General features: G+C 35.4%; 3 pseudogenes; 2 read left to right on the forward strand and 1 right to left on the reverse strand.

Annotated features, from left to right (window-relative positions):
• Positions 1–159: 159 nt before the first annotated feature.
• On the reverse strand, positions 160–5,702 carry LOC120156710 (annotated as a pseudogene).
• A 715-nt stretch (positions 5,703–6,417) lies between these two features.
• On the forward strand, positions 6,418–11,913 carry LOC120156646 (annotated as a pseudogene).
• A 3,882-nt stretch (positions 11,914–15,795) lies between these two features.
• On the forward strand, positions 15,796–21,195 carry LOC120156647 (annotated as a pseudogene).
• The last annotated feature ends 623 nt before the right edge of the window (positions 21,196–21,818 follow it).

Consider the following 21,818-nt stretch of genomic DNA (forward strand, 5'->3'; position numbering starts at 1 on the left):
ACAAGTAGCTGAACAGTATTAGAAGGGAAAAAATCAAGGAATACGTTTAAAAGTTGATAAATATGTTTACAAGTTCAGTCCACAGTGTTGACTATTTGACTTGAAATCCCATAACAATTCCAGATTTGTTAACACAAAGGCCAGAACATACTATGCCAGTTATGCTTGGCATACCTATGACAGTATCAATCTCAGAATATCTCCCGAATATTTGAACGATTTCTCGGTTTCTTCCAAGCAATGGTTCTTCTCCTCTCGAGTACAGCTCTTCAGTAGCGACGATGAGGAACATGAAATACGTGTAAGTCATAAGGGAACAGAATGGAAATGGTGTTTACAAAAGAGTTCTGCAATCATACAATGAATATTACCTCAGCTACTTTGTTCAGCTTGTCCCTCACGTTTTGTAACAATTGAGAAAGGTCACCATCCCATATGTAAAATTCCAACTCCTTGTTGTCAAGTATCTTCTCAGCTACCTGATAGAAAGAGTAGGGTTTAAATGAGCTCGAGTACTCGATCTCGTAAATCAAGTTAATACTCATTTAAGTGTGGATATTTTAAGGACCATAGATATTGTTGGAAGTGTATGCATTCAACATGTTACAAGTATGGCTATGGTTATGGCTATGGGATATCCCCTATATAGAAGCTGGTGAAATGCATGAATAGGTAGGAGCAAAACGACATGTGCTTAATTCTAGACAGTGTAGATAAGGATCAAGAAATTTACTTTACACATTTGAAGCCTACATTGTGTTTACCTTCTTCCCAATCATCCGGCCACCGGCTGAGTGTGCAAAATAAATGTTGTAGAAATGGCATATGAATGCTTGTGGATCCTTTTCGGATAATTCTTTAAGATACTCGGCGTACGTAACACCGGGAGAAGTTGGTTCAGGAATGGCATAGCCTTGCTCTTTGAACCACTGTAAATCGATCGCCAACTTCTCCGACCTTTCCAATCCAGTGCTTCTGAATTCAGCATCTGAAGCAGACCAGAACAGACCACGCTTATCACTTTACTTTCTCTAGGAGTATCGTAAACCATAAATACCACACTCAAGAAGCACATACAAGCATATGATACGAGCACAGCTAGGAACTGGGTGGTGCATTACAATTTACAAAGCATCTGTAACTCCGGGTTTAACACAAGTAAGCACCACTGATACATTTAAAGGCATGCATTTCAAGGATTAAACAGCTACAATTCAATCATCTGTGTTAATGGCAAAGTGCTTCGGTTTTCATGTGAAGGGTTATTTGAATCCTTCATCGAACCATTAAACCAAACAACAGAAGCCCGGAAATGAAAAAAAAAATCTTGGCAATTGGCATAGTAATGGCATACAATCTATATTCTTCATTTGTCATTCCATGTAGAATTTCATGGAAAAAAGACATTCAATCTGAGTTCTTATCGATTTTTTTCGCCATAGTAGTCAGACTGATCGTATGCACCATAAGTCTGGTAGATACGACGGATCATGAGCGTTTTTTTTGTGGTTGTCAGGGAGTTTAAGTGGGTTGGATTTTGAGAAAGTGAGTTTGGTTTGATCGTTTTGGTTTTAGAGGTCCATTATAGACTGATTTCTTTTAGAACCTGGACGGGTACAATTTGATCTCGTCCCTTATGCTATCATCTCTCTAGCAATACCGACCAACTACCATTATCCGTCTGCAGCTCTTCGTTCAAACTAAAAGGAGCAAACCGATAATGATAGACGAGACTAACTTATTCCCATCAACCGGAAGGTTAAACCACCAACGGCCAACCACACCAAATTGTTCAAATCAACAGTATCCTATAACAACATCTAAGTATCATACTATAAAGAACTTCAAGCTTCAGTCTAGTCTTATTTTCCCTTAATAAACCCTCCTTCTCACAGATGATTTGGTTCTAAAATCAATTACAAAACTCCAAAACTATAGCTGAAAACAAATATCATAGGAACTAGAATTCAAAGAAAAACGTAGAGAAAAAGGGCACTGAAGGGGGGGGGGGGAGCTTACAGCTAGGAAAAACAGCCTTATCAATAATCCCTTCAAGCGTATCGTAAACCACTGCTATCAACCAGGTCTTCAAGTAGCCATCAACGGTGGGCTCCCATACCTTAACGGTCCGTTCTTCAGGCTGTTTCCTTCCTTCTCTCCTCCTTTGCTTGGTCTCTAGTATGCAATTCATAGCCACTATCCTCATCTCCTCCACGAAACCTTTAGCCTCTCCGGGGTATCTCTTCCTGTGCTTCTCCGCCGTCGTGAACGATACGACGACGTTCCTAGTAACCATCCTGGGAAGTTTAAGAGACAAGAGTTTTGGAATATGGGAAATCCTTGATGATAAAACTGGAAGAGAAATTGAGAGGTGGGGGAGTTTAAGGTTGGGTCTTTAAGAAAGGAGTTGTACTGGGAAATTGGGGTCAAAGACCCATTGAAAAAAATCTAATCTTTTATGCCAAGTTTTAATGGGATTGTTTTGGTTGCATCTGTGAAGAAGAAGAAAAGAAAAGGTGGAATTTCCAATATTAACGGCTCAAATAGTCTCGTCTTAGAGCAAAGTACTACACTGGTATGCATAGTTTTCATAAATAAAAAATTAAATAATTTGACAGTGAAAATAAAGTGGGTTGCTTAAATTAGTGGCGACTGAAATGGGCAAGAGTATATTTGGTAATGGGTTGCTTCTCGAATCTCGATATTGTTGGACCTATAATGGAATATCCGGTTCGATCCCACCTCGGTTAAACTAAATAAATAAATAAATAATAATAATAATATAATATGTTTATATTTCTTTTAAGAGTATATAAGTTTTTAAAATATTTAAATATAATTTTTAAACATATACTCATTAAATGATTAAATATAATATTTTCAATCGATTTGTACAAAAACATACGCTAATAAAATTCGTACAATTAGCAAAACACAATTAGGGTATTATTTCTATTCAAATTCAAATCATGCTTCTTCATTCTTTTTCGAGAAGATAAACAATTATAAATTTCAAAAATTAGTCATGAATAATTTGATTATGAAAAATTATACATTAAAAATTAAATTAAAACCTCAATTTTAAAAAACTATTCGCATTTACTTATAAAGACGAGCTTGATAAGAAAAATTATAAGATTTAAAAATCATCAATGAAGAATAATAAATTTATTTTAAATAAAATAATAACATAATTTCGAAACTGCCTTCAAAATTATATATATAGAATTTATTATAATTTATTTTGTATAAATTTTAATATGTTTAAAGTTCTACATCGTATTTTGTTTTCCCACGTATTATATTGTAATTTTCACTGTTGTGTTCAAATCATATTAAATATGATTGGGTCTAAAAAGATCTAATTGCAACTGTACGGCAGCCCATGAATGGAAAGCAGTAGTCGAGTAGAACCTTCGCGATATGTGGATCAAAGTTAAGATTTGTTGCGTTCGGCATGCAACATGTTGCTTATTGGGCTTGTTGAGGCTGAATCCGACATCCTATGTTAACTGTCTATATTTTATTTTAGCGTTTTAATACAACGTTTTAATTTTTTATTAAAATAATTTATATTAGATAGAAATTATCACATAATTAATATTCAATACAATTTTCTGACGTAATATTTATACATGTGTCCAATTATTAACATAACACATGTCATGTATCACTTTAAGTGACGTGATACATACTACTTTAGGTGATGTAGTACATGTCATGTCAGCAATTGAACATATGTAAAAAATAATATGTCAACACATGTGTTAATTATTAGTCAGTTATTATTTTCATTTAATAAAGCCTGCTTTGATTTAAATTAAAAGATTAGGTGTTACTAAAATATAAAGAATAATATGGAACAAAGTGATTCTATATAAACATTGAAATAATCTTATCATTATACTTGGATTTTAATGGTGAATCGGATTATAATTATTTAATATTTTTTTACGAATCATTAGCGTCAAAATTAATAAATATATTTAATTGTATATCCTTTTAAATAGTATACCGATGATAATATATTTTTAAAACATGCCAACAATAATATTAATTTAATTTAATTTAATTTAATTTAATTGACATGATAAAATATTTCCTGAACATGTACTTAGCCTAGTCTATTAATAGGTGGTGTGACTATTACCCTAATCATGTACAAGTATCATGTTCTGATCTTATCCTTTTGGCGCCAGCACCACACGGACGTGTCCTGGCTGATCTCTTTCTTTGTCATCGATGATGTCAAACAATATGTCCTTATTTCTATTATATCTCTTTCAATTATACTTTTTTTATCTAAATTAAAAATTAAAAAAATAAATCAGTTATCTTAAAAGTAAAAAAAAAATTATTATCAAAAATCAGTTGGTCTAGTGGGATGAGGTACTAGGTTCTTAAGTTAGGTCAGTGGTTCGAATTTTGACGTTTACGAATGGAGCAAACTGGGTTGGGAGGGTTACCCTCGCCTCTACCCTGATCTGATTAGTCGGTTAATAGACCAGATATGATTAATTAAAAAAAATAAAAGATTATTAGTATCTCTTAAAATTTCAAATTCAAGTATTGTGTATATAAATAATATTTTATTAAATAATTAAATAAATTAATATTATTTTATTTTATCTAAGAAAAAACAAATTAGAACCATATAAAATCATTTTTTTCAAGTAATAATGAAAAGAGATATGATAGACTTTTAAACTATAGGATGTGATTAAGATCACAATTTTACCCAAACCCACATGTTCCAATACAATCTTATAGCATGTTTTTTTAATTTAAAAATTATAATTATTTTTGTGAAAGATAAAATTAAATTGATTTCTAATTTAAAATAAGATATCGGAATTGATATGATTCAAGAAAAAGTATAAATGACTTTTCACATTTAAGGATAATTAATATTATAGATTTTTTTATATCTCTAACTATGTATGTATTTTATTAATAAAAATAAGAATTTTATGTTTGAATCAATTTTTACTATAATATTCAAATCAGCTTTTAAATTAGATAAAAAAAAATCTAACTTAAATTGAATAAATAGGATGGGAGATATATAGTGGAGTTTAAATAATCAAAGATACAATCCAACCCGAATTCATTATCATTCCTAATAGTGATATCCTACATCCATGATTATATTTATGGATAAATTATGTATTTAGTTATCAATTATCATTTTAATCACCTAATATTTTTAAAAATCATCAATAACTTTATGTTTTGGTTTTATTTTGGTCACATTAAAAAATTAACAAAACTACTGGCATGACATTTCTTTTTGATTATTTTCAATGAATACATGATATTATTTTATGGTGATATGCCAACATCATCATTTTTTAATAGCAAATACAAACTAAAACTAAACGTATATTGGCGATTGTTTTGGGGAAAAATAGTGAATACCAAAAAAAAACCAAAATAATAATTAGATGACCAAATAGTAGTTTACCATTTTATTAAATGAATTGTAATCCGACATTATTTTTATAGTTATATTTCATAAAAGTTTAATATAAAAATAAGTGTCCAAACATGTTGTATTCGATAATTTTAAAATTTTAAAACAAAAGTTAAAAAATATATATTTAAAAAGCCTAAATTTCTCTAAAATTACAAAAAAAAAATAATTCATAAAAGTTCCTAAAATCATTCCTAAATTCCCTAACCCTTACCTTGTTTTCACCCATCACCCTTGGCATCTCCCTCGTCGTCGTCTTCACCCTTCTCGTTACTCGTCAGTCATCTAGGAGTCGTGAATTTTGAAAGTTTGATTCGTCATAATTGTTTTGTTTGTTGGCTTTTGGTTTAGGGTTCAATTGCTCATCGGGTGAAGGGTTTGCTAGAGGTTCAGTCAATGGTAACGACAACAAATATTCACTGCGAGCGTAGATATAAAATTAAAATGAAAATTTCAAAGTTTTGGGAAAGGTTTCATAAATTTTTGGGTTTTAATATATATATATATATATATATTATATATATATATATATCTATTTTATGTTTATTTTTAAATATAAATATTTTAAATTTTATAAAGGTGACATATTTTATTTAACGATAGAATTAACAACGATAACAATCCATAAATCTAAAATAATAATGTTTATAACATTAGACACATAAATTTTAATATATATATATATATAATTTTAAGTTTATTTTTTAAATATAATATTTTAATTTTATAAAGATATATATCATTTAACGATAAAATTAATAACAATAGCAATCCAAAAATCTAAAATAATAATGATTATAATATTATGCACATAAATATCCCAAAAAAATTGATACACTTATTTCAGAAAAACAGTATAATATGGATATTTATTTTTCAACCACAGTCTGCTGGGCCCCATATTATTTTATCCTTTATTTTAATAATTCATAGACAAAGATTCTTCATTCCTCGATCTTCCGTTCCTCCTCTTACTCCTCTGTCAGTCTCTACAGGAATTCGTCTCCGCCCAAGCTTCATCAGCCACTCCAAAATTCCGCGCCGTTTGAGGCCATGACAGAGAATGCACCACCGTACCAAATCCAAGCCCAAAGCCAAGACCATGAGTCCCCTCACCGTTCTTTGCTCTCTCACCAGCAACGATCCATTAATTCCACCTCTCAGGTCGCCATCGTCGGCGCCAACGTCTGCCCTATAGAAAGCCTTGACTACGAGTAAATCTCTCTCTCTTTCTCTCTCTACATAATTTTTCTTTTCTTTCTGCTGATTTTTTTAAATCGGTTCGGTGTTGCTCTTTTTTTTAAGGATTGCGGAGAATGATTTCTTCAAACAGGACTGGAGGACGCGTGGTAAGATCCAGATTTTTCAATATATTTTCATGAAATGGCTCCTCTGTTTTCTTGATCGGCGGTTTCGTCAGTCTCGTTGGTTTCTTCAATAATCTCGCCGTTGAGAAATATCGCCGGCGTTAAGTTCGTCGTCACTTCAAACATGATGTTGGATCGAAGGTCCTTTATCCGTTTTTTTCTTTCTCTTTTTGAATAACTGTTGAATTTCATATATTACTATTTTTCCTGTTTTTCCCCGGAATTAATTTGCTCCAAATATTCGAACTACTTTATCAGCTAGAAATTCTTCCATGCTCCACTATTGTCTCGCTTTTAAAAATACTAAAGTTTTGAATAAACCTTTAGTTTATTTATTTTTGCAGGTGCGGGATGGCATTTACAGTGTTTTCTGTATCAAATCTGGTCCTTACTCTCTTTGCCGCCATCATAACGGCTTCTATTTCTCCCGCCGCTGCCGGTTCAGGTATACCGGAAGTGAAGGCTTACTTGAATGGTGTCGATGCTCCGGATATATTTTCACCACGAACTTTAATGGTTAAGGTAGTTATTTGCTTTATCTTTTTAAAATTTAATTGCAAACGATGAATTGTTATTGTATGGAAGATCCTTTGTGATGTTCAGCTTGATGCAGAGTGAAGTGCTTTTTTCCCCTAAATTTTTATAATCTATTTGTATTTGTTGATTCTAATAAACCGAGTTAATACCTATCTAGCTATCGAATTGTAGGTTTCTGTGCTTTCAGAATTCAACATTTATATGGAATGATCCCCTACTTTTTGTCAATTGAGGAGGAACAGCCACTATTCTTTCTTTTCCATTTCTTCCATAGTGTAGAGATTGATAATTGTGTTAAATGTGCAGATTGTAGGAAGCATTTCTGCAGTGTCTTCATCTCTGGTGGTTGGAAAGGCAGGGCCTATGGTGCATATTGGTTCATGCATTGCATCATTGTTCGGACAGGGCGGATCGAGAAAATACGGTTTGACATGGAGGTGGCTTCGTTTCTTTAAGAATGACAGAGACCGACGAGATCTTGTAACCTGTGGATCAGCAGCTGGAATTGCTTCTGCTTTCCGTGCCCCAGTTGGAGGCGTTCTGTTTGCTCTTGAAGAATGGCTCTTGGTACGTAAATTGATACTTCCATTTGGAGCACCATTTTGATATATTAACCATCCTTTCATCAGTGTGCGGGCTCTTAGTTGATATCTTTTACGGTTGCGCTCGTCTCATTTTCATTATCTTTTTTATTGTTTAATGAAACCCGATTCGTATTAGGCAATAGTATAGCAGCGCCTGCCTTTTATTCATCATGGAAGGGTGTTCATGATGTCTTTCTGACAAGACCAACAGCCAAAAGTTGGCATCTTAAAGATATATCCTGGTTTTGTTCTGCAGGTGGAGAAGTGCCCTTCTTTGGAGATCTTTCTTTACAACTGCTGTGGTTGCAATCATACTTCGAGCCCTAATTGATGTTTGTTTAGTGGCAAATGCGGGCTATTTGGTAAAGGGGGTTTGATAATGTTCGACGCCTATTCAGCAAATGTTTCATATCACATAGCTGATGTTCCTCCTGTTCTTGTTCTTGGAGTTATTGGGGGCATATTAGGAAGTTTGTATAATTTCGGGGGCATATTAGGAAGTTTGTATAATTTCCTTTTAATCAGGGTTCTCCGAGTTTACAACTTCATTTATGAGTAAGTTCTATTTTTAAGATTTGTGTTGTTTGCACCGATTACCATTTCAGAATCTGGTATAATATAATTTACCCGATCGTTCTCCTTTCTTATTACCCTTCTTATTTTCTCCTCTCAGGAAAGGCATTATTTATCAAATTTTTATTGCCTGCACAATCTCGTTTTCACATCGGTTCTGCTTTTTGGACTACCATGGCTTACATCTTGCCAACCATGCCCCTTGGATGCACCTGAAGCCTGTCCCACAATAGGTCGATCTGGTAACTATAAGAGATTTCAATGCCCTCATGATCACTACAATGATCTTGCAAGTCTCATTTTCAACACAAATGATGATGCTATCAGAAATCTTTTTAGCAAGGATACCGACTCTGAGTTTCAGCTCTCAACAATGCTCATATTTTTCATCACCTGCTTCATTCTTAGTATTTTAAGCTACGGGATTGTTGCTCCAGCAGGTCTATTTGTACCTGTGATAGTAACTGGAGCAGCTTATGGGCGCTTCATTGGAATGTTACTTGGTTCTCACACAAATCTTAGTCACAGTCTCTCTATGCTGTGCTTGGCGCGGCTTCATTTCTTGGTGGATCTATGAGGATGACAGTCTCCTTGTGTGTTATAATTCTGGAATTGACCAATAACCTATTATTGTTGCCACTGATAATGATTGTTCTCCTTATTTCCAAGACTGTAGCTGATGCTTTAACGGCAGCATTTACGACCTTATTATGAAAGTAAAAGTTTCCTACCTGGAAACTCATGCTGAACCTTATATGAGGCAGCTGACTGTTGCCGATGTTGTCTCTGGCCCACTTCAGCTATTTCATGGAATCGAGAAGGTCGGAATATAGTGCACATCCTTAAAACCACAAGGCATCATGGGTTTCCAGTTGTAGATGTATCTCCATATTCTGAATCCTCGGTTTTATATGGTTTGATACTCCGTGCTCATCTTATTGCATTGCTAAAGAAGAAAGCATTCTTGTCCACCCCTATCCGTTAGGTGTCGGTGATGCTTTTAAGCATTTCTCGGCAGACGATTTTGCAAAGAGGGGATTAGGTAACGTTGACAAGATTGAAGACATAGAATTAACTGATGAGAGATGGAGATGTTCCTGGATCTACACCCTTTTACCAACGCTTCACCATATACAGTTTTGGAGACAATGTCACTAGCTAAGGCACTCATACTTTTCCGTGAAGTTGGTCTGCGGCACCTACTCGTCATACCCAAGATCTCCGAGTAAGAAACACTGTCATTCATATTCATTTGCCTTAAAACTTGTTTCCTCATTCTTTGTCTGATTCATGTTTCTGCATTCTGATTTCAAAGTTTCCTGCACTATTTGGCCGTGCTAGTTAATCCAACCATAGCTTTCAACCCTTCTTTGCCCCATCAGTTTCTTTCCTTTCAGTATGTCGACTGTTCTCATTTTAGATAACATTTTAACCTGGGTTACTAATTGCATTATTCAATGGCTGATGTGACTGCAGAGAGCACCTGTGTGGGCATATTAACAAGGCACGATTTCATGCCCGAACACATATTCAGTTTGCATCCATTGTTGGTAAGGAGTAGGTGGAAAAGATTGAGGCTTCAATTGCCCCGTTTATGAAAATATTCTAGGTGGCGGCGATCTCATCATTCAGTCATCGCATATGGGGCTTACCCTTGGAAGGAAAACTGTAAATGGTCTTGTACTCTTGTAATCAAACTGCATTCCCTACCTTCGTGATTGGCGAAGACTAATCAGATCCGTGGGGGAATCACATCGAATGAACTACTGCAATCTGTATTTTCCCTTACAGTAGAAGTTTGAGGTAATCAAAATCTTATATTGACTCTTTGATTTAGTCTCTTGTATGCATGCATTATTTCGCTGGTCAAAGTTAAGGTTTATGGTATAATACTTCTGTTTTTGAGTTTTATCCAAATGTTACAATAACAGAATATATTTTCCTTTCCGTTAAGAGGGATTAAATCCAAGGATGGATTTTTTCCACCATCCATAAGTACTGGATTGTGTAGTGTTTCACCCACGCCTCGAAGTTTTAACGTAGTCAGCTCTAATGCCCATACTGTTCTCCCACGTATTTCATCTCCGGACGGTCATTTTAATGGTGTGCTGCGCATTGAAATATAAAGGCAAACATCTTCCTTAATATCTCTGCATCTACAACTTCTTCCATCCTCTGCCTGTCCATTAATGCTTCTGGAATGCCTGTATGGATACTAAACCTTGAATTCCAAGATGCAAACACCGAGTTATTGTTTTTGAAGACCGAATATATTAGGCCTTGGGTAACTTAGCCCCAAGTACCCAACTTCACTACCTTGCATGAGAATCTTTTTTGTTTTAACATAAGGAGAAAAAGCTAGACTCTAATATGTGTCTACTCCATGTGATCATCTGAAACAATCACAAACAAGAGAACAAAGGAAAAGCTTACCCATCTAGGTGTCACACGCTCTTCAGCGATCTCCTTAGCTCCACGGGACGGCGGCCAGTCAGAATTTCCACGAGTAAAACCCCAAAAGAGTACACATCACTCTTGGTTGTGAGTTGATAGGTTCTCATGTACTCGGGATCAAGGTAACCAACTGTGCCTTTCACTTTGGTTGAAATATGAGTTCGATCCGAGTCCATAGGTCCAACTCTTGCAAACCCGAAATCGGCCACTTTAGCTCTCATGCTTTCTGTCAGAAGAATGTTGGATGACTTTTCATCTCGATGAATAATTTGCTTCTCTGGTTCATGATAAAACTATATTATGAGAAGGCGTAGTCTGAATAAAAAACTGTATACCATGTGATTGCTTACCTGCATACAGATGGAGATACGTAAGCCCATGAGCAACATCAATGGCGATTTCAAGACGCTGATTGAAATCCAAAATTTTCCATGCTGATCTGCCAGGATTAGCAGCAATATATAGTAAGCCTCCAACAATATCGTTGACAACCTGGGTTACTAATTGCATTCAAATGGCTGATGTGACTGCAGAGAGCACCTGTTGTGGGCATATTAACAAGGCACGATTTCATGCCCGAACACATATTCAGTTTGCATCCATTGTTGGTAAGGAGTAGTGGAAAAGATTGAGGCTTCAATTGCCCCGTTTATTGAAAATATTCTAGGCGCGGCAATCTCATTCAGTCATCGCATATGGGGCTTACCCTTGGAAGGAAAACTGTAAATGGTCTTGTACTCTTGTAATCAAACTGCATTCCCTACCTTCGTGATTGGCGAAGACTAATCAGATCCGGTGGGGAATCACATCGAATGAACTACTGCAATCTGTATTTTTTCCCTTACAGTAGAAGTTTGAGGTAAGTCAAAATCTTATATTGACTCTTTGATTTAGTCTCTTGTATGCTGCATTATTTCGCTGGTCAAGGTTAAAGGTTTTATGGTAAATACTTCTGTTTTTTGAGTTTTATCCAAATGTTACAATAACAGAATATATTTTCCTTTCCGTTAAAGAGGGATTAAATCCAAGGATGGATTTTTTCCACCATCCATAAGTACTGGATTGTGTGTTTCACCCACGCCTCGAAGTTTTAACGTAGTCAGCTCTAATTGCCCATAACTGTTCTCCCACGTGTTTCATCTCCGGACGGTCATTTCTAATGGGGTGCGCATTGAAATATAAAGGCAAACATCTTCCTTAATATCTCTGCATCTACAACTTCTTCCATCCTCTAACCTGTCCATTATGCTTCTGGAATGCCTGTATGGATACTAAAACCTTGAATTCCAAGATGCAAACACCGAGTTATTGTTTTTGAAGACCGAATATATTAGGCCTTGGGTAACTTAGCCCCAAGTACCCAACTTCACTACCTTGCATGAGAATCTTTTTGTTTTAACATAAGGAGAAAAAGCTAGACTCTAATATGTGTCTACTCCATGTGATCATCTGAAACAATCACAAACTAGAGAACAAGGAAAAGCTTACCCATCTAGGTGTCACACGCTCTTCAAGCGATCTCCTTAGCTCCACGGGACGGCGGCCAGTCAGAATTTTCCACGAGTAAAACCCCAAAAGAGTACACATCACTCTTGGTTGTGAGTTGATAGGTTTCTCATGTACTCGGGATCAAGGTAACCAACTGTGCCTTTCACTTTGGTGAAATATGAGTTCGATCCGAGTCCATAGGTCCAACTCTTGCAAACCCGAAATCGGCCACTTTAGCTCTCATGCTTTCTGTCAGAAGAATGTTGGATGCTTTCATCTCGATGAATAATTTGCTTCTCTGGTTCATGATAAAACTATATTATGAGAAGGCGTGTCTGAAATAAAAGACTGTATACCAGTGTGATTGCTACCTGCATACAGATGGAGATACGTAAAGCCCATGAGCAACATCAATGGCGATTTCAAGACGCTGATTGAAATCCAGAAATTTCCATGCTGATCTGCCAGGATTAGCAGCAATATATATTAAGCCTCCAACAATATCGTTGACCGAAAACTTTGGTTACGGTGGGAAGGGAACTTACCATCCAAATGATATCTTATTAGCTAGTCACATGATCAATTGATTTAATACAATATAGCTTCTCCAATCCGTGATAAGCTGTGCCATGTGCTTCAGTTCTTCGTACGTTGAGAAAGGAGAATGCCTTCTTTTGGTCGAATAAGAGAGGCTTTTGCTTCCAAACATAGGTCATCCCGGAAGTTAACTATGTAAAGCCAGAGTACCATTTGGTGCATACTCCGTAATGATAAGCCTTCGTTTTCCTTTATCAATGTAACAAGTAGCTTCACAAGGTTCCTATGATCGATCTTGGCTAGAAGTTCACTTCACTGCTGAACTTTGATTGCAGATTCTCAAAATGTTTCTAGACAATGGTAACAGAAAACGAGCTTCAACATTGGGGAAAAAGTTGCAGGAAAAATATCAACATGAGCAGATTTACTTACCTTTTTTGATCGTTTAATCGCAACCACCTGGCCGAATCTAGCTGGGCTTTATAAACAGCTCCAAACCCTCCACCTATCTTTAGTGCAGGTGAAAATTACTGGGTAGCTTTGGTCACCTGTCATATTGAGATGCACTGACCCTATTCTGTTGAGTTGCGGAGACCAAGATGTCGAGAATCTTGAAGGACTAGGCGGTACCCTGAGTGGGCTGGGCAGAACCTTCTCAGGAAGGGAGCGAACACTCGTTTCCGATGGCCAGCTGAATCAACTGCGAAAATGGAACCGTCCATTCATAACTTGAAACCAAAACAGGATGAGCACGTTATACAGGTAATGTAAGACTCACTTGTATTTACATCATTGGAAAGAACAGTGTGGTCAGTTGCTTTTTCTTCCCTGTAAAGACGGGGGCAGAGAAAACACAGGTTAGAAGTACTCCAGCAGCTGCTTGCCATCCCTACTTTGGTCGAGGCCGAATGTTTTGGGATATTCTTCCCTTCCGGGTTACATTGGGTATCTCGTCTTTCATGGGCTCATGCATAATTTCCGTTCTCTTCCGACTGGTAAATCAGCTGCAATAATTTATTCATACTATGTGATAAAATTCATAACTAAATATTAGAAACTTCAAACGAAGCATGTCACCTAATGAAACGTCCAAACCACAGCGCCGGTATAGCCTTCCAACACACAGTGATCTTCCTAGTGCAACTGCAGGACTCTACAGAACAAACCTTATCTACTAGATTGTCGTTCAAATAAAACTTCATGACTGTCCGAATTTGAGTATGTTATGTGATCGCCCCGCAAATCGTCGACTTCATTTCGATCCCAGAGGCAACGGATCTTGATAACTGCCACAAACAAAGTAGGCAAAAAACTGAGGCCGCCATTCTCAATGTATTAACTAAACTACCATGCAAAATTCAATCAAAATCTTTGAACTTTATGATCGAAGTCACTTCCAGCCGACAAAGTGGAGTATATATATGTGAAGAAAACAACAAAAAACATGGTTGAAACAGTACTAACAGAGAAATTCAAACCCTTCAAACCCCAGAAAACCATAATCAATCAAAATAATTGCAACAATCCAATGAACCAAATCATGAAATGAAACAAACCCAGAGAGCAAAAAAAAAAAAATTTAAAAAGGAAGAGCTTCATTCCATGGTTTTTTTTCTTCTTTTGCTCATTGGGTTGGCCTTTCTTCTGATCGGTTGTTTTTTTATCGTGGATATGGTTTCTTTTTGCGGGGGATTTGTTTGAATTTCTTAATTTCCATATCGGTTACTGCTTGTTTCTTCACGTTGAGTGTATGTGTTTGCTTGTGATGGGAATTTCTCAAATCTATAAATTATGTGTTACATTCAAAATATTTATAAAAATATTTTAAAAATAAAAAATATTCGTTTTTATAATTTTTTTATATTTTATAAAAAAATCAAACTTAATATAAATTATGTCACATGTGAAATTATGAAAGACAAGTTTTTAAAGTATCATATATTTTTTACGATTAAAAATTAAATTAATTTTTTTAAAAGTTATTTAAGAGTGCAAATAAACAAAACGTTCTATATACAACTAGTTGAATTGTTCGTATAATATTTATTTACGTTCATTTATTAAGTTGAATAAATGAATATAAATAAAAATTTGGAATACATTATGAACTTTGGAATTCAAATTGTAAAGTATAAGGAGCTTAAGGATCAAAAGCATAATTTATCATTTCTAAACATATCAATGGACTTGTTGGTGAACTTGCCATGAATCAAGCTACCTCAGTCGTTAAATATGAATGTTATCACTAGAGGTCCTAGATTCGAGCATCAGAGATTACAAATGTACTTGATTTTTCATTATTTAATGATTGAGAATCTTCATAACATATATTACTTGTAATACTTTAGATTAATAAAAAAAATATGTTCGAGAACGAAAACGAACCAAAGACAAAAAATCTTAAAAAATAAACAAATACATACGTTGATATTGAAAAATTAAACAAACATTAACTGAATACGAACACATTCAAAAGCAAGTAAATCAGCACGAATCAAGTGACATCGGCATTAAAATATTATATTATATTTAAACATATATTACATTGTACTTATTACAAATTAATTAAAAAATCTTTATAAATGAAAATATTATTTAATCCATAATTAATAGAATAAAAGCGAAAAAAAAAGAAAACGGGTGCAGTGGGAGCAAACGCAGAGTAACGAAGCCCCGCATTATTCACTCGCCAATTCCGGCAGTACTATTTCCGTATTTTCTGACAAATAAGAAAACCCAAAATCTAGATTTTTTTCTAAAAAAATATTGCAATTCACAAAAATAATAATAAAACAGCGACGCCGATGACCCAACAAAACACAGCTGAACTCAAAGAAGCTCTTATCTGTTCGCTGTATCTAGAAGATCATAATTCCACCCACCAATTTTTCTCTCCCTGATTCAGCCGCTGGTAAAACTTTTTATTAAGATGGGCGATCTTTCAATTCTTCAATATACTGTGTTGAAGATTAATATAACTCTATACTTGTTGCTCGATTGTCCATTTCTTTTCATTTCTCTATGGTTAGATCTTTTTCATCCTTTGGGTGGCAAGTCAAAGGTGGGGACTTTTTGTTTGATTGAATTTTGATGTTTTTTAGCTTCATTTTTGTTTCCATGGGTTTTTTTTCTTCTTTTGCTCATTGGGTTGGCCTTTCTTCTGATCGGTTGTTTTTTTATCGTGGGATATGGTTTCTTTTTGCGGGGGATTTGTTTGAATTTCTTAATTTCCATATCGGTTACTGCTTGTTTCTTCACGTTGAGTGTATGTGTTTGCTTGTGATGGGAATTTCTCAAATCTATGCTAAAAGTTAAATTATTTATGGATTATGTAGACAATTATGATGTTTGGTAAATAGATCTTAACTGGTGTTTTGCAAATGCCAAAATTTGAGGGTAAAGATTGCGTTTTTGATGATCAAGGGAGTAATATTTATTCTTGGTGTTCTAAGGTGAATTTTGTTGCCCGTTTCTATGAAAATTGATGTTTTATGAAAGGAGAGTAATTTTTTTTGTGTGCGTGGTTAGAATTTTGTGGTTGAGATTTGAGAGGGAGATAGAATGTCTAGTGGAGGCACAACCTTTAGGAAAGCACTGGGAGCCCTCAAAGATACCACCACTGTTTCATTGGCTAAAGTCAATAGTGATTATAAGGTGGATTTCAATAACAATCAACATCAATATGGTTATTTCAGCTATGGATGTTACTGACCCGTTTTGGATATGGATTTTTGCATTTCGCAGGAATTGGATATTGCTATAGTTAAGGCCACAAATCATTACGAGCGCCAAGCTAGGGAAAAAAACATTAGAGGTGGGTACTGGGATTTTGTTTTCCATGTTTCCTTTTATAACTTTCCAGTGTGGATGGTAATGATATTGTTTAGTTTGAGTTTTAATTTGCATAGAAAGAGAACATTATAAATGAGTTTATATAACACTTGCTTTCCTCCCTTTCCACAGCAATTTTTGCTGCCATTTCAGCTACCAGGCCTCGGGCTGATGTCGTATTGCATCCATGCTCTTGCAAGGCGGTTATCAAGGACGCATAATTGGGCGGTATGTTAATATTGCTAATGACATTTTGATGTGATTTTCATGGATTGGATGTGCCACTATGAAGAATACTGAAAGCATCAGAGAGATGATCTATTTATGGGTTCTTAGTTAACTAGATGGTGACTGGAATATGAAGAATAATTGTCGAGCTTCAGTGCTCATATATTAGTTTAATTGGGAAGTCAATCTCAGCAATCATTAACAATTATATTATAATTCATGGATGTTGGCGGAATTTGGTTGACTGAATTTTGTTTGGCATTTAGGTTGCTTTGAAAACTCTAATCGTCATTCATCGTGCTTTGAGGGAGGTGGACCCTACTTTTCATGAAGAACTCATTAATTATGGCAGAAGTAGAAGCCATATGCTTAACATGTCTCATTTCAAGGATGAATCCAGCCCAAATGGTACCTTATCTTCCCTTATTAGAATCCACACCATTAATTTTAATAAAACTTAGGTTCCTTGTTTATGAGATCCTCTACTATATGCTTTGCAGCTTGGATTATTCTGCATGGGTTCGCACTTATGCCCTATTCTTGGAGGAGAGGCTGGAATGTTTCCGTGTCTTGAAGTATGATATAGAGATGGACCACCCAGTAAGAAGCTTATTTCGATACATAATCTTTATTCTTGATTCTACATCTTTCCAATTTTACCTCTTTCAATTTTCATTTGGGAGGCATTGTTTGTTGCCATTTTTCTAATGGCTTTCCTGCAACATCATAGTCAGTATTTGTAAGAAACATTTATAGAGTTCCAAATTTTGCATGGTACCAAAAGAAAACAAGGGACTGAAAATTAATCAGGGATGATTCAAATTAGCTTTTGAATAATCTACCTTTTTCATGCTTCATTTTAAGGCACCACATACAATTTTTTAACCTATCATATAGAAAATTACATTAGGTTTCAAAACTTCTCTTCTGCATCCCTTTGTAATATCCTCTAGCTTTTAGTGCCTAGAATCGTGCATGCACTTCTGTAACTGTGGGCTTTAAGTTTAACTCACAGAAAGTACTGTGTGATCACCTTATTTTTTTTATTAACTTTTTAGAATTTTAACTATACTGAACTGTCGGGAAAATTTAGAGATTAATCTTCTTGCAGAGAACCAAAGATTTAGACACTGCTGAGTTGCTTGAGCAGCTGCCAGCTTTGCAACAGCTTCTTTTTCGTGTTATGGTTGTCAGGTGAGCTTTTACTGCCCCTCGCTGTGCTAACATGGATATGGCTTGGAACTGGTTGTGTTAGTTGCATTAGTGTACCTTCTATTTCTTCTTGGTTTTATTCAGTGGGAGTATTAACGGAATTTTTGTGCAGCCACAAGGTGCGGCTGTTCATAATTTTGTTATTGGGTTAGCACTTTCAATGGTATGTTACTTTTTAGACATATTACCAGTCTACACTCCCCATATTCGTTGAGTGATTTTGGAGATTACATTCTCTTCCCTTTCTTTTTTTGTCATTTCAAACAGGTTGCTTCAGAAAGTGTCAAAATTTATCAAGCTATTAGTGATAATACAGTCAATCTTGTAGACAAGGTAAGCTGTGGTATTAATCTAAATAAGTTGCTTTTCTATTTAGTGATTTTTGAAAATATGATGCCCTGAACGATTACAGTTCTTGAGATGCAACGTACTGATGCTCTGAAGGCTTTGGACATATACAGGAGAGCTGGGCAACAGGTAAATTGCTGTGCCAGTATCGCTAATGTCTTCTTTTTTCAAATGATGAGGATTTCAAACTCCGGGGGAATTTATCACTTTCTGTTTGCAGGCAGAGAGGCTTTCAGAATTTTATGAAGTGTAAAAGTCTGGATGTAGGGCGTGGAGAAAGGTTTATTAAGATAGAGCAGGTTAGGGTCCTCCACGTTTGGTTCCTTTTGGAACTGATTCACTTTCCGTGAGTTCTTCTGATATGTCATTTTAAAACTAATTTCCTTTGATGTTTGTGCTGAAGCCCCCTACATCATTTCTACAAGCCATGGAAGAGTATGTAAGAGAAGCTCCACTGGCTTCAGCAGCTCGTAAAGATCAGGTCTTGAAATCCTCTATGAAATTGATTTTCGTTTTACAGGAAAATAAATTGATTTATTTTGTATATATCTGTGCTTTTGCTATATATAATATATACATTATGTTTGAAAATGTCATCCTGTTTAGATTATGAATTTGTAAAATTAGTTTTGTTTGATGGTTAGAGGAAAACAAACCAATCTGATTTTAAGTTTGTCTCGGAAGTAAGCAAAGAGTGTGATTGTTTGCACATTTCCTTGAATGATTGATGGTTCACCCATATGTGCAGACCTTGAAAATCACATATTGTTTGAAGTAATATATAAGGATCAACCCAATGTTCGTTCTTCCATCCATTGAGTTATTACTCGTATAATATTCTATTACCATCTCGATGATATATGTTCTTTTGATTTTTCACATAAAAGTCTTGTTTGAAGTATACTTGTTTGTTAATTTTACTCAAGTTTTTAATATTAATGTCATACATTTTACTTTTGAACTATTAGGCCGACAAACCCAAGGAAGTGTTGGCCATTGAGTTCAAGAAAACCCCAGAGGTGGAGGAGAAACTTTCACCATCACCGCCTTCTGAACCCGAAAAAGTGGAGAAAGTGGAAGAGCCTATTGTTGAACAACCTGATTGTTGGTAATTTTCACTGTTACCGGTTGTATTGTTGTATGAAAACATGGCAGTTCATATGATTTGTTTATAGGTTTAACTATGAATTTTCCTCAATTTTTTTGCATACCTATTATATTGTTATATGAGAACTTGGCAGGTACATCTGATTTCTTGTTGCCCCTAGATTCATTTGTGAGCTCTTCATTTTGTTGACAGAATTTAAACGATCCCGTCCCCGTTGCTTCAGAGTTGGATGAGAAGAATGCCTTGGCATTAGCTATGTCTCTGTTGGGTGAGTTTGAATTCATTCCTTTACAGTAATTCAATCATAGACAACATGAAAGCTCAACAACTCGCTTTTGGTTCTAACTGCATAAATTAATATGAATAGTTTCAGATTTGTATTATATCTTTAAACTTATAAGTCCCAAGCAATTTCTCTTGTAATGTTTCAAGTTGAATCAACTGTGCTTCAATGGTTTATTTCTTATTGGAAAATTGTGTTTATGTTTAATTGATGGTATGCCAACAGAGAAAAACAACTACTGCTGCTGCTCCTGTTCAAGCAAGTGGTGCTACAGGCTGGGAATTAGCACTTGTCACTGCTCCGAGCTCAAATGAAAGTGCTGCCGCCGCCAGCAAACTGGTACTTTTTCGATAGTTTTCTCTATATATTTCAAACTGTGTGTTATATACAAGGCATCGCATGTTACGTATGCTAAAGTTTCATACAAGATTATAAATATGTGTGCTTCATTCATTGTTAACACAATATGATATATAGGTGCATGTTGCACTGACGCTTTTAATTGTATTAATTCGAGAGTCCTTTTTAATTGTGTTAATTCGAAAGGCCGGAGGACTCGATAAGCTTACATTGGACAGCCTTTATGATGATGCAATCAGAAGAAGCAACCAGACCGTTAGCTATAATCAATGGGAACCAGCTCCTATGTCTGGTGCAATGATGCAGCAACCAGCGCATGACCCTTTTATGCGTCCAACATGGTCGCCGATCCATATTCGGTCCAGATGGCAACAATGGCCAATCAGCAGCAGGCTTTATGTTTCAGCAGCAACAGCGACAACAACAGATGATGATGATGGCACCCCCGCAACAGCAACCTTCAAATCCATTCAGCAATTACGAAGTCCCCGTCCACCCTTCACCTCAGGTGTGCCGCCGGTTCAACCGGCCAATCCATATGCAGGCCTTATGTAGATGGCATCACACGAAGAACATGTTTTATATTTCGAAGCACAGGAAAGAAGACACTGTGAATTTGAGCTTGGGAAATGTTGGAAGAATAGGACATGGTGTACCATATGTTGTGAATGTGTCATAGTTAGCAAGATTAAGATTCTTAATTAAATATTTAGCGAGAGGGAGAGAGAGAGGGAGAGAGCATTTTGTTATTGATTGTTTCCATTGATCAAGGTTGGTAATGCTAATACACTTCATAACTATATTTAAAAACATGTTTCGAGTGTTGACACTGAATCAGGAGCTTTCATTAAAATTAAAACTAAATTGAAAAAATGTGTAAGTAATGAAAATTAAATATATTATGATACAAATTTACTTAACTATGACATCAGTAATTTTTATAGTTAACGGTTGATAGGTTAATTGAAACGAAGATAAAATGTAATAATCTAAGCGAGAAATTATTTTGTTTAACAAAATAAAACTGTCGTATAATTTTGTGACCATGTGAAGTTTACCCAAATAATTTTTACTACTAGGGTTTTCCCTTACTCTTGATTGTTGAATTTTACAAATTATGCCCTAATTAGATTTACGAAAGTGTTGGACACATGTTCAAAATTCTAGTTTTTTCTTATTATCATTGTCTTTTTTCTGAAAAAGATTTTTAACAATTTAATACGATATGTATTTTCTCAATCTTTCTTCACTTCTGATACCAGACCAGTGCATGGGGCGATAAAAGTTAACGTGGATGCTGCATGCGTCTCCACTTCTGGTACACCGGCGCTCTGCAAATGGTGCAACCAATGCCTTAGCCTGATATGCATCGACAATGTCATCTCCTTTGGAGTTGATTCTGATTATCCAACTTGTGCTCGAGACATTGTTATCT

This window comes from Hibiscus syriacus, unplaced genomic scaffold (genome assembly GCF_006381635.1).
Source record: "Hibiscus syriacus cultivar Baekdansim isolate YM2019G1 unplaced genomic scaffold, ASM638163v2 tig00111234_pilon, whole genome shotgun sequence".
Classification (NCBI taxonomy): domain Eukaryota; kingdom Viridiplantae; phylum Streptophyta; class Magnoliopsida; order Malvales; family Malvaceae; genus Hibiscus; species Hibiscus syriacus.